General features: G+C 42.7%; 1 protein-coding gene across 3 annotated transcripts in view; it reads right to left on the reverse strand.

Moving 5' to 3' along the window:
* The window catches only part of STARD3NL (STARD3 N-terminal like), a 103499-nt gene extending 94034 nt beyond the window's left edge, over positions 1-9465 (reverse strand). For 2 of the 3 annotated variants that reach the window (XM_077491644.1, XM_077491645.1), the window contains exon 1: positions 9306-9465. The gene's annotated coding sequence lies outside the window, so the exon portion shown is untranslated. The remainder of the gene's footprint in view (positions 1-9305) is intronic. The other variant, XM_077491646.1, reaches the window with a different exon arrangement.
* Positions 9466-11358: the final 1893 nt, after the last annotated feature.

Raw genomic sequence — 11358 nt, forward strand, 5'->3', positions numbered from 1 at the left:
CATTTTATGGGGGGGGGGGGGGGGGGGGGGAGAGATAGTGTTGTACCTTTTATTTAAATCAACAATGTGGCTGTGCCGAGCAAGTGGAAAGGCTTAGTAGTTAGTTATTATTTAATCCTATCTATCTAATAGATAGTAGTTAGTTATGAGGTTAGATTAGGTAATAGATGTAATGGTACCTGCATAAAATAAGTTTTGAATGAGGGCAGGCAAGGCATCCAGCGTGACTCCTCCAGAATTCCTTCACTTGGGCTGACAAAGGCTGAACAACGCGCTGGGGGTGACGTCAGCGCGCAGCTCGCCGCCGCCGGGTGTACCAAGATGGCCGCCAGCTCCGGAGCTAAGCCGAAGCGCAGCCCGCACGGCGGATCGCATGGTGCGGACCAACTAATCTATAATGAAAATCGTTGACAACAATTTTCATTATCGATTATTATTGATAATATCGATTAATCGTTTCAGCCCTACGGTCTTTATCAAAAAAAAACAAGTGGTCCTGTATACAAATTAAACTGAACCAAAACATTTTCTTTGTTGCGTTAAAGCGTTTCAACCCTTACAAACCAAAATGCATTTATCCGTCTCTTTAACGTGCAAGTTTACCTTTACAGAAAAATCTGGAAGGTGAACTTACACAGGCCCCCCTCCTCACCTTCCCTGGTCCCACTGACCTAGACAGTGACAATCTCTAGTTCTAAGCCAAAGTATATCCGCACTAGGAGTCCAGGGTTTAGAAATCCTCTCTGCATCCAAAAACGTTCTCCATAGCGGACAGGAAGGGCTATGCGGCTGCTGACTGGTCAGCGTTGTCCACATGACGGCATTGACCAATTAGAATGCTCCAAAAACGTCCCTCCTGGCGAGGGACATTTTGGACATTCAGCTCAGAGGATTTCTAAGCCCCAGACTCCTGACGCTTAGAACAGGAGATTGCCGCAATCCAGGTCAGTGGGACTGCGGGGGACTTGTGTCTTTCCCAGATATCCTGTCCCCACTTCTGGGAGCCTCAGCCTGGGTATTTGTATCATTGCTGGGGCTCCCACCTACTCCCTCCCTGGTCGCCGGACCAGTAGGAAAGAGGTGTGGAGCCTAGCGCATGCGCAGTAAGGTTCCTGGCATGAGGCCGTAAGGCTACACTGCCGGGTTCCCTTACTCGCAATGGAGGCGGCATGCACCCAATAGCTAATAGAAACATCAGCTGCAGTGCTGACATCGCTGGACTCCAGGACAGGTAAGTATCCGATTATTAAGGCCTCATGCACACGGACGTTTTTACAGCCGCTTTTTTGAGCGTTTTTTGCAGCTTAAAAAGGCCTGTCCATGTTAGTCTATGGCTTCATGCCCACCTAGGCGTTTTTGAGCTGCAAATGGCATAGGCGTTTTTAAGCTGTAAAAAAAAAACCCAGGACCAGTGCGTTCCGTGGCGCGGAGCTAGAGCTGTAAAAACGTGAATCGCAGGAAAAAGCGCAAAAACGCGCACAAACGCGCAACATATTTTCTTTGGTTTCTGAGTGCTATAGCCAAGAGATGTGTTTCTTTAAAAACGCTACTTAACGCTAAAAAACGCGCAAAAACGCCAATGCAAAACGCGGTAAAAATCAAGTTTTTAACGCCGATTTTTCCAGGCATCTGAGCTAGCTTTGCAGCCAGTTTTTAAAACGTCCGTGTGCATGAGCACTAAATGTCAGCAGCTGATGATTTTTGATTTTTCCAGCGGTGGGCGGATCTCCACTTTAAGCAATTGTCTTAGGGGAAAGTTTTTTTTTTCAAACAACCGCTTTAATGTGCCATTTCATATCAAAAATATATTTGCCCTTTCAGTGCTTCTATATTATCTTGTTTATCCTACCAGTTCTCCTCTTGCTGTTTGTAAACTGACCTCGCTAATCACGGAAGCCGATCTGTGCTATCGTGGTCAGGTTGCATGCCCTATCATCCTGTTCAGAGATACAGCCAGGCTGTGCAACCATCCAGCCTGCCTGCATCTTTCATGGTCAGTTTAAAGCCATGCCCCTGCCCGTCTCTCTTCCCTTGATTAACAGTGGCTTCTCCGGCCAGCCATTCCCCAGCCTCTATGTGAATACCCCAAAAGTAAATTCCCACCCACAGGTCTATGAACCACCGAAGATGGAAGAACAGTCATGTGGCCTGAACTTTACCAGCTGGGAAAAGAAATATAGACAAGGAAGAATTAATAAAATAAACATATTTAAAGGGTTAGTTCACCTTTACCAAACAACTGTCTATGCAGACAAGGGGCATCTGTAGATAAACTGTACAGCTGTCACTAAAATTGAATATTGCTATATGTGTAGGCCTTTTTACGTACCTCCTGAAGTCTAACTGGAATTCTCCCCGGACATCTCTACAATGTTGCTAACTGAAGCCTAACCAGCAGTGCCCAGTAAGGACTAGGCCTCCCTTACACTACTTTCACACTGAGTCGCTTTACAGGCGCTACAGCGCTAAAAATAACGCCTGTAAAGAGCCTCTCCTGTGTCTCCAGAGTGAAGGGGGTGAGGGCTTTCACACTGGAGCAGTGCGCTTGCAGGAAAAAGTCCTGCAAGCCGCATCTTTGGAGAGCTGTATTCACCGCTCCTAAAGTGCCCCTTCCCATTGAAAACAATGGGGCAGAGCCGCTATGCGGGTGGTTTTAACTCTTTTTAGCGGTGTTAAAACTACGGTAAAGCGGCGCTAAATATATATTACCGCCAACGCCTACAACGCTCCAATCTGAAAGTAGCCTCAGCAACAATCTGGGAGTATTCCACTTAGGCTTCAGGAGGTACATAAATAGCATACACCTATAGCAAGGGCATTATTCAACTTCAGTCAGAGTTTCACTGTTTTTTTGTTTTTTTTTTATCTACAAACACCCCTTACCTGCATAGGCAGCTTTTTTGGTAAAGGTGAACTAACCCTTTAACTATTAAAAAATAAATAAATAAAAAAAAAGAAGAAGTATATAGAACAAATGAACTTCACAACTACTTTAAAATAACGTTGCACCAATAGCAGTATCGATACTAAGCATTTGCGCGAGTAGTTACAACGAGGAACCCATTTCCGATCTTCCAAATGAATGAAGGACGGCCCTCCAGCTGCTGCAAAACTACAAATCTCATCATGCCTCTGTCTGTGAGAGTCATGATGGTAACTGTCAGCCTTGCAATGCCTCATGGGACTTGTAGTTTTGCAACAGCTGGAGGGCCGCCAGTTTGAGACCCCTGCACTAGACACTAGTGTTATAAAAACACTATTGCTCCTATACATAGGTTTATTAGTCTAGGCGAACCTTGGCACCCCAGATGTTTTGGAACTACATTTCCCATGATGCTCAACTACACTGCAGAGTGCATGAGCATCATGGGAAATGTAGTTCCAAAACATCTCGGGTGCCAAGGTTCGCCATCACTGGTCTAGGAAGATGCTTTTTTGGTTATGGTGCTTATGGGTTGTTGTGGTCAGGATCTGATATTGGGTCATTATAAATCATAAGGGAAAGGGGATGGTTAAGATGAGGCCCATAGGGGGTCGTTAGTTGTGGTGGAAAGTCCCCTAATGCACCTGTATAGGATGCCATGAGTATATTATTAGGTGTATTGCTGGTCCCTTAACTCATTCCCCTAGGTCCTTTACATTGGGATTATTGTTAGCACTACCATTCCTATGATTTTTAAACTTGGATACGAAATGGTATTTTAGTACTTGTGCATGTGGTTACACATAGGTGTGTGTGCAGGCGGTTTGTTATGAGGTAGTTTTCATTATGCACTTTAGTTAATTTTATTTCTTATTGTTATATGTAACATATATGTTGGCCTTTGATGATATATAGTATAGGTATGGGCTTGGGAGGATCTGTATATATGGTAATGCATGTACGCACGATGCTACTTATGCATACCTTGCCTTTTTTAGAGTAATTGTCCTATATACATTAATGATAGATTTTAGAGTATTATGTATCCACGTGTAATTTGAACCATTTAGATCGTGCAATAATGTAGTATGTAGTGATTTACAGCTCACTGATGATTGTTTTCCATAGTTAGATGGGGTAGTCAGGATGTGACTGTTTTTAATGATATTGTATGTGGTAATGACGCTGTGAAGATGTGTCCTGCTCCTTACACACTGTCCTGAATGCAATGTGCAGAGGGATGCATATAAAAAAAAAACAGTTAGGCTGACAACACTACACGGCATGCAGTATGGGTAATAATGAGCGCTCTGACCCATCAGAAAATGGCCGCGAGCATATAACACTAGAGTATCCACAACCTTCAACAAAATTCCCGCAATGACACTATAAAATGATTGACATCTCAACTGTCTAAAAGAATTCCCCCTGAGGAAGATATGTAATTTCCCGGTATCAACACGCGTTGGGGAGGAGACAAGACGGTGTGTGAGACAGTGGAGTGTTCTCAATGTAGGAGAGGACACACCAATACAGCGTTTTTACATTTTCTGGCATGAACAGAATGGTGTGCTTGAGCACCTATGAAATGGGAGTACCAAAACATAGGGAAGATTGTATTTTAATACATTTAAAAACTGTATCACACTATTCAGTTTCCTCCGTTTACTATATGGATATATGTGCAAGCAACCATCCAAGGATCCTAATGTTGCCAATAAACCCAGGAGGTGGTTTAAAAGCGTGTTTTGACCAAGGTCACGCTCTCCAAGGTGAGTGCATACACCTAAGGGGGAACACAAGAGTGGACACGAGCACCTACTATTCATATCATCTGTAATGAGAATCAGAAGAATGGAGTAATTAGGAATGGACTTTATGTCTCGTTTCCTTTAGACCCATTAATGCATGAATTATTTTGCACAAGGGCACTTTCAACTCGTTATATATTTTTTCGCATTTTGATTATTTTATGTATATGCACTTTTTTTTTTATACAGGTTCTCGCTGGCATTATCGCATAGGATCACAACTTTTAATCGCATAGGATTGGTTTATATGCATATGGAGTTGTGTGTAGACACATAGGTTGTCACTGATAGTAGTACATATCATTGCCATCTTTAATCGCATAGGATTGCATTACAAGCATATTTACTAATCGCATAACTTTTTTTATATTTTAGTTGGAGTCAACAATATCAGGATTTTGTGTCATCACCACATGATCACATTTGGATAGCGCATCATTTTATTGGTTTATTTAGAGATATGAGAAAGCTTTAAAGAGGGGGGGGGGGAGAGAAAGAGTTGGGGTTGCACACTGTGCATAGCGCATCTCTAAGACCCTTAAAAAACACCTCTCATGCCTCCCCAGTGTGAAAGCCAGAGTGCTTTCACACCGGGGTGGTGCACTTGCGGGACGAAAAAAAAAAAAAAGTCCTGTAAGCAGCATCTTTGGGGCGGTGTGAGATACTCCGCATGTATCTCACTCCTGAGCCCTGCACCGTACGTTGCACACTCTTGAATTCTGCACTCTGTACATAGCGCACCCCTGAATTCTGCATTCAAAGGGCAGATACAACCAGCCCATTGAGGGCAGCCATACTGCTGATGCGGCCCACAATAAAATTGAGCTTGACACCCCTGCTCTAGAGGATGTGTTCCTCTATGTTGGATATATGGTGCCAAGAGAAGGGATCAAGTTATATTGCGGAGTAATCCAAGTCCATTCGATGTTTTCTAGCTGGGTAAGCTTTCAAGCTTATATAGGCTTGGCTCCCTTTGCTACTGGCAAAATGGAATTGTACTGCTTTACTGCACTGCTGTAGTCTTCATTAAATCTGCAAGCAAATGTCTTTATTAACCCTCCATTTAGAGATCAAAAGCAAAGCCCCATGTATATAGCCAACCGTATAGGCTTTAAAGACCTGAGGGGCCTGGTATTGATTTGGGGGGGGGGGGGGGGGGGGGGAACCATGCCATTTTTGTTATTTATTTATTTTTCTTTGCTGGCAATTTTTTATTTATTTTTTAACATTCAGCGGGAACACCACCAATGACAGCTGATGACACATCGGTTGCCGAGTCCTTAAAAACCAGCTATTCACAGTTTATCGAGGGAGAAGAAAAAAAGTGCAAAATGCACGTAAAAATGCATCAAAAACCCAAACACTTGCGTTTTTTTGGTGGGGGTCCATTGAAGTCTATTACACAAAAACACAATCTGCTGTGGGAAAAAAAGTCCCCGACCCTTTCCAAAAAGCACAGCGGCTAAACAACACACAGGTGTGAACGTGTCGCATGGGAAACCAAGTAAATAAGCTGCAGGGCATTTCTACAAACCGCACTAAAAACACACAGAACGCACGTCAACCCAGCCTAAAGGCCCGTACACATGATCTGACTTTTTGACAACAACCATGCAAATTAGCTGTTTTAAGGCAATATCCGACCGTGTGTACACTCCATCGGACAAACTTTTTCGGTTTTCATCTGACAAATGTTGGCTGTGCGAACAGACAAACTTTTCACCAAGTCCGATGGAGCAAATCGTGTGTACAGAAAACCACTGGACTTTACAAACACGCACACTCAGAACCAATGCAAAAGATCAGACAACAATACAGAAGTTGACAGAAGGTGGCGGTAAAGAGCAGAAAAACCACGTGATTTGGTGAAAGTTGGCTGAAAAAGTCTGATCGTTTGTATGCTTAACAAGTTCACAGGCAACGCCCTTTGTACAGAAATCCACGGGAACGTTTGTATAAAGTTCAATAGTGTGTATGAGGCTTTAGTGTCATTTCTGTCTGCTGCTTTGTGCCTTTGCTATCTGTATAAGCCACTTCTAAGAAGTTTTCCTGACACCAAGAGAATTATGGTGACAGGAGGGACCTCCAGCTGACGGACAACCTCAGCTCTGTTCCTGTGCGCTGTGTGAAGGGGGGGGGGGGTGTCTCTTCCCTCCAATCAGCTGTCAGAGCTCTCCTCACTGGGTAACTTCAGCAAAAGTTGGCTGAACAGTGACTCCAGCCAATCCTATGCAGTTATGGTTGGGATAGATAGACAGCTGTGGGTGCCAGCTGTCAGAATACCCCACCCATGCTGTTTGGTGTGGATGTGGAATGAAGTGGTTTGAGAAAACTTTACATGGGCCCTCTGATCCCTCCTGTATTGATTTGTATTTTAAGTGTACTGTCTGCCCTCATATTGTAAAGCGCTGCGCAAACTGTTGGCGCTATATAAATCCTGAATAATAATAATAATAATAATAATAATAATAATAATAATAATAATAATAATGTATGGTCAGATTGTTAGATTGACATGTGACCAGTGAGTGGCCTGGTTATTCGTCACTCCAGAAACAGACCAGATTGATAAGGTGCCCATACACATGCAAACAACCTACTCTGAGAGCCTGCCCAATAGTTATCAATTTATCCATCATTCATGTAATGATAATATGCACAAAGATATCCATGTGCCATTACATACAGCTAGTGATGAGCTCAGGTGTGTTCGAATCCACCAAAACGATCCTGCCAGGAAGCAGTCATCTGTACTGGTCCAATCATCTGCACCCAGGGCATTCCCCACCCCACAGCTAAAATGTATACAAAAGGGTGTGTACATGTTCAGCTGCAGAAAGGGCAATGCTTGGCTGCTTACGATTGGCCCAGTACAGGTGACAGCTTCCTGGTGGGATCAGAGCATGCCTAAACTCATCCCTATATACTCCCTACTCTGGACTGACTGTCCCCTTTCCCTATAAAGAATTGATTTGGTCTTCTCCACCGACTGCTTTCACCATCAGAGATGCCAGTAGACTGGTCTGCCCGTAGTGAATGTTGATCACTAAGGATGAGCTCCGGCGTGTTCGCACAGCCCACGTGTGGAGCCCGCCAGGAAGTTGGCACTGTGCTAATCACAGGCAGTGAGACATTTCCCGGTGAGCGGCTGCACAGATCGGGAAATGTCTCACTGCCTGTGATTAGCGCAGCGTCGACTTCCTGGCGGGCTCTGCGCGTGGGCTGTGCGAACACGCCGGAGCTCATCCTTAGTGATCAACATTCACTACGGGCAGACCAGTCTACTGGCATCTCTGATGGTGAAAGCAGTCGGTGGAGAAGACCAAATCAATTCTTTATAGGGAAAGGGGACAGTCAGTCCAGAGTAGGGAGTATATAGGGATGAGTTTAGGCATGCTCTGATCCCACCAGGAAGCTGTCACCTGTACTGGGCCAATCGTAAGCAGCCAAGCATTGCCCTTTCTGCAGCTGAACATGTACACACCCTTTTGTATACATTTTAGCTGTGGGGTGGGGAATGCCCTGGGTGCAGATGATTGGACCAGTACAGATGGCTGCTTCCTGGCAGGATCAGACACAATGTAGGAATTTCTGATCAACTTACAAAAGTGACTTGTCAACAATAAGGCTCCATGCACATTGGACGTTAAAATATTGTTATAAAAATGCCAGTAGCTTTGCAGTTAGTCTTTCAATGTTTTTCTCCAGAAAAATAAAATTCCCAATGGATCAAAAACTTTAAAAAAATCCCGATGAGCTTTTGAACGTTTATCAGCATTTAACATTTTTTTTTTTTTAAATAATCTTTATTTAACAAAGCATTTTTTACAAATTATTTATACATCATTTACACATTCACATATTAAATGTTACTAAATATGGATTACCGTTTAACATTTTTAAGAGGTTTTTTTTGCGGTCAGAAAAACAGCTCCTGAATGCGATTTTAGCGCATTCAGACAACAGCTCATGGGCCATAAAACAAAAAAACACCCAAACTCCCCAAAACGCCGCACAAAGCCCGCTCATAAGCTTCAGCGTGCATGGAACCTTAAAAGAACGAAGCATGCACTGCTTGTGATATTGATCCCAGTCATTAATCGATCACTTATAGGTGTATACGATCGATGAAATCCATTCATCCAATCGATTCTCTGACACACATACACAGACATTTGTTGGTACAATCGATACATTCCGCCAATTAATTTCAAGCTCTTCTCCCTTAATGGATCTAATACTAAATTTGATTTCATTTGATCAGCTCATCAAATGATCAATAATACCTGTGTGGTCATCAGAAGAGAACAGATCAGACTGTCCCACCCAGAAGGACTGTGTACATTGCAGCACCTTTATCACATCCTATTATCAGCTGTACACACAATACATTGCTATGTCCCTGGTGTTTGCTGGATCACCCCCCTGTCTGCACATAGTACACAGTGCAGTCTGTCCTTACACAGGCTTCCCCCGCTGTTGTTGTTTTCTTCCTGCTCTATCCGGCCCGTTATAACACACACAGCCCACCATGTCCCTGGGGTGACCTCCCCTCCTCCTCCGCCTCATACCTGTGTCCTGCAGACGTGCGACAGTTCCTCCAGCACCGCTGTATCCGGGCGGCCTGAACTACCTCCTCCTGCTAGAAGCCAGCACGGTGCAGGGTGGGAGAGCTGACTGGAATCCGGCTGTGACATGTGCCCGGCATCCCCCGCCTCCTTCTAGACGTGCCTTCTCCCCAGCGGCCACCAGGGGGAGCAAGTGACTACGTAGAGACTACGTCAGTGCTGGCAGCTGCTACTGTTTTCATAACTCTTGAGATTGTCTCCTCAGATGTCCTCCCCAAACACAAAACAAAGGACTATATACATAATAAATAGACACGCACACCAGAATGTGTGCAAAAAGTATACCATGGCTAATTTACAAAATAATGTATTTAAATTTTCATAACTTAACATACCATAATAATCCATAATAATACAAGATAATAATACAATACAATATATATATATATATATATATATATATTATATTATATTGTATTGATATATATAAACACAGTCCGGGATTGCTGCAAATTTATTGAAAAAGATATATACAAATAATAATAACTTAATACAGGGCCCTCTGATCCCTCATGTATTGATTTGTATTGTATGTGTATTGTCTGCCCTCATATTGTAAAGCGCTGCTCAAATTGTTGGTGCTATATAAATCCTGAATAATAATAATTATATATATAGATAGATAGATAGAGCTATATCTATCTATCTATCTATCTATCTATCTATCTATCTATCTATAAACGACGCAGTGCCAAATTGCAAAAAGTGCTCTGATCTTTGGGCAGACAAATGGTCCAGGGCTGAAGTGGTTGAATTACATTTTTTCCTTTATAAATGTCATTTTGCCTCGGGCACTGTTCTACACATCACACGGATGCACCACTTTAAAGGCAGACTAAGGGGTCCCGAGTCCTGAAAAAAAGATTGTTTTAAAACCTTCTTTTTTTCAATTGATACATGTCCCCCAGGGCAGGACGAAGGTCCCCATATACTTTTCATGGCAATAACTTGTATACAAGTCTTCAATGAGGACTTTGGATTTCGCAGGGTCGAGCCCTATTGACTTCCACAATTCCCGCATATGCGATCTGACAGGCATGTTCATCGGCAATATTGCGAGTTTCCATTTGCATGTAACGCCCAGTTTTTGAGAGTTGAAGTCCTAATTGGCTTTAATTGGATGCTTATATATGTAGAGCACCCAGTACTTCCTGGCACTATAGTAAATGGCCCCCATTGAGATTTTTTTGATGGGATTTAATCACTACTGGGTTTTTAACCACTTGCTTACTGGGCACTTAAACCCTCCTCAGTCCCAGACCAATTTTCAGCTTTCAGTGCTCTCACATTTTGAATGACAATTACTCAGTCGTGCAACACTGTAACCAAATTATTTTTTTGTCCTTTTCTTCATACCAATAGAGCTTTCTTTTGGTGGTATTTGATCACCTCTCGGTTTTTTATTTTCTGCGCTATAAATGAAAAAAGACCGAAAATTTTGAAAAAAAATGAATTTTTCTTCGTTTCTGTGACAAAATTTAGCAAATTAGCAATTTTTCTTCATAAATTTTGGCCACAATTTATACTACTACACATCTTTGGTCAAAATAACCCAAATTATTGCATATTATATGATTTGCAAAAAAACATTCTTGAGACCCTAACAAGCCAGGAAAGTACAAATGCCCCCCAAATTACCCCTTTTTGGGAAGTAGACATTCCAATGTATTTAGTAAGAGGCATGGTGAGTTATTTTAAGTTGTCATTTTTTCCCACAATTCTTTGCAATATTACGATTTTTTTTTTTTTCACAAAATTTTCATTGTAATAGCTTATTTCTCCCACACGGAATGTGCATACCACAAATAACACCCCAAAATACATACTCCTACTCCTCTTGAGTATAACGATACCACATGTGTGAGACTTTTACACAACCTGACCACATACAGAGGCCTAATTTTGAAGTAGCACCTTCAGGCATTCTAGGAGCATAAATTACACATTTCATTTCTCAACCACCTATTACAGTTTTGAAGGCCCTGGAACACCAGGG

The sequence above is a fragment of the Lithobates pipiens genome, unplaced genomic scaffold, assembly GCF_037356315.1.
Source record: "Lithobates pipiens isolate NorthernLeopardFrog02 unplaced genomic scaffold, aLitPip1_a1.2 Scaffold_19, whole genome shotgun sequence".
Lineage (NCBI taxonomy): Eukaryota > Metazoa > Chordata > Amphibia > Anura > Ranidae > Lithobates > Lithobates pipiens.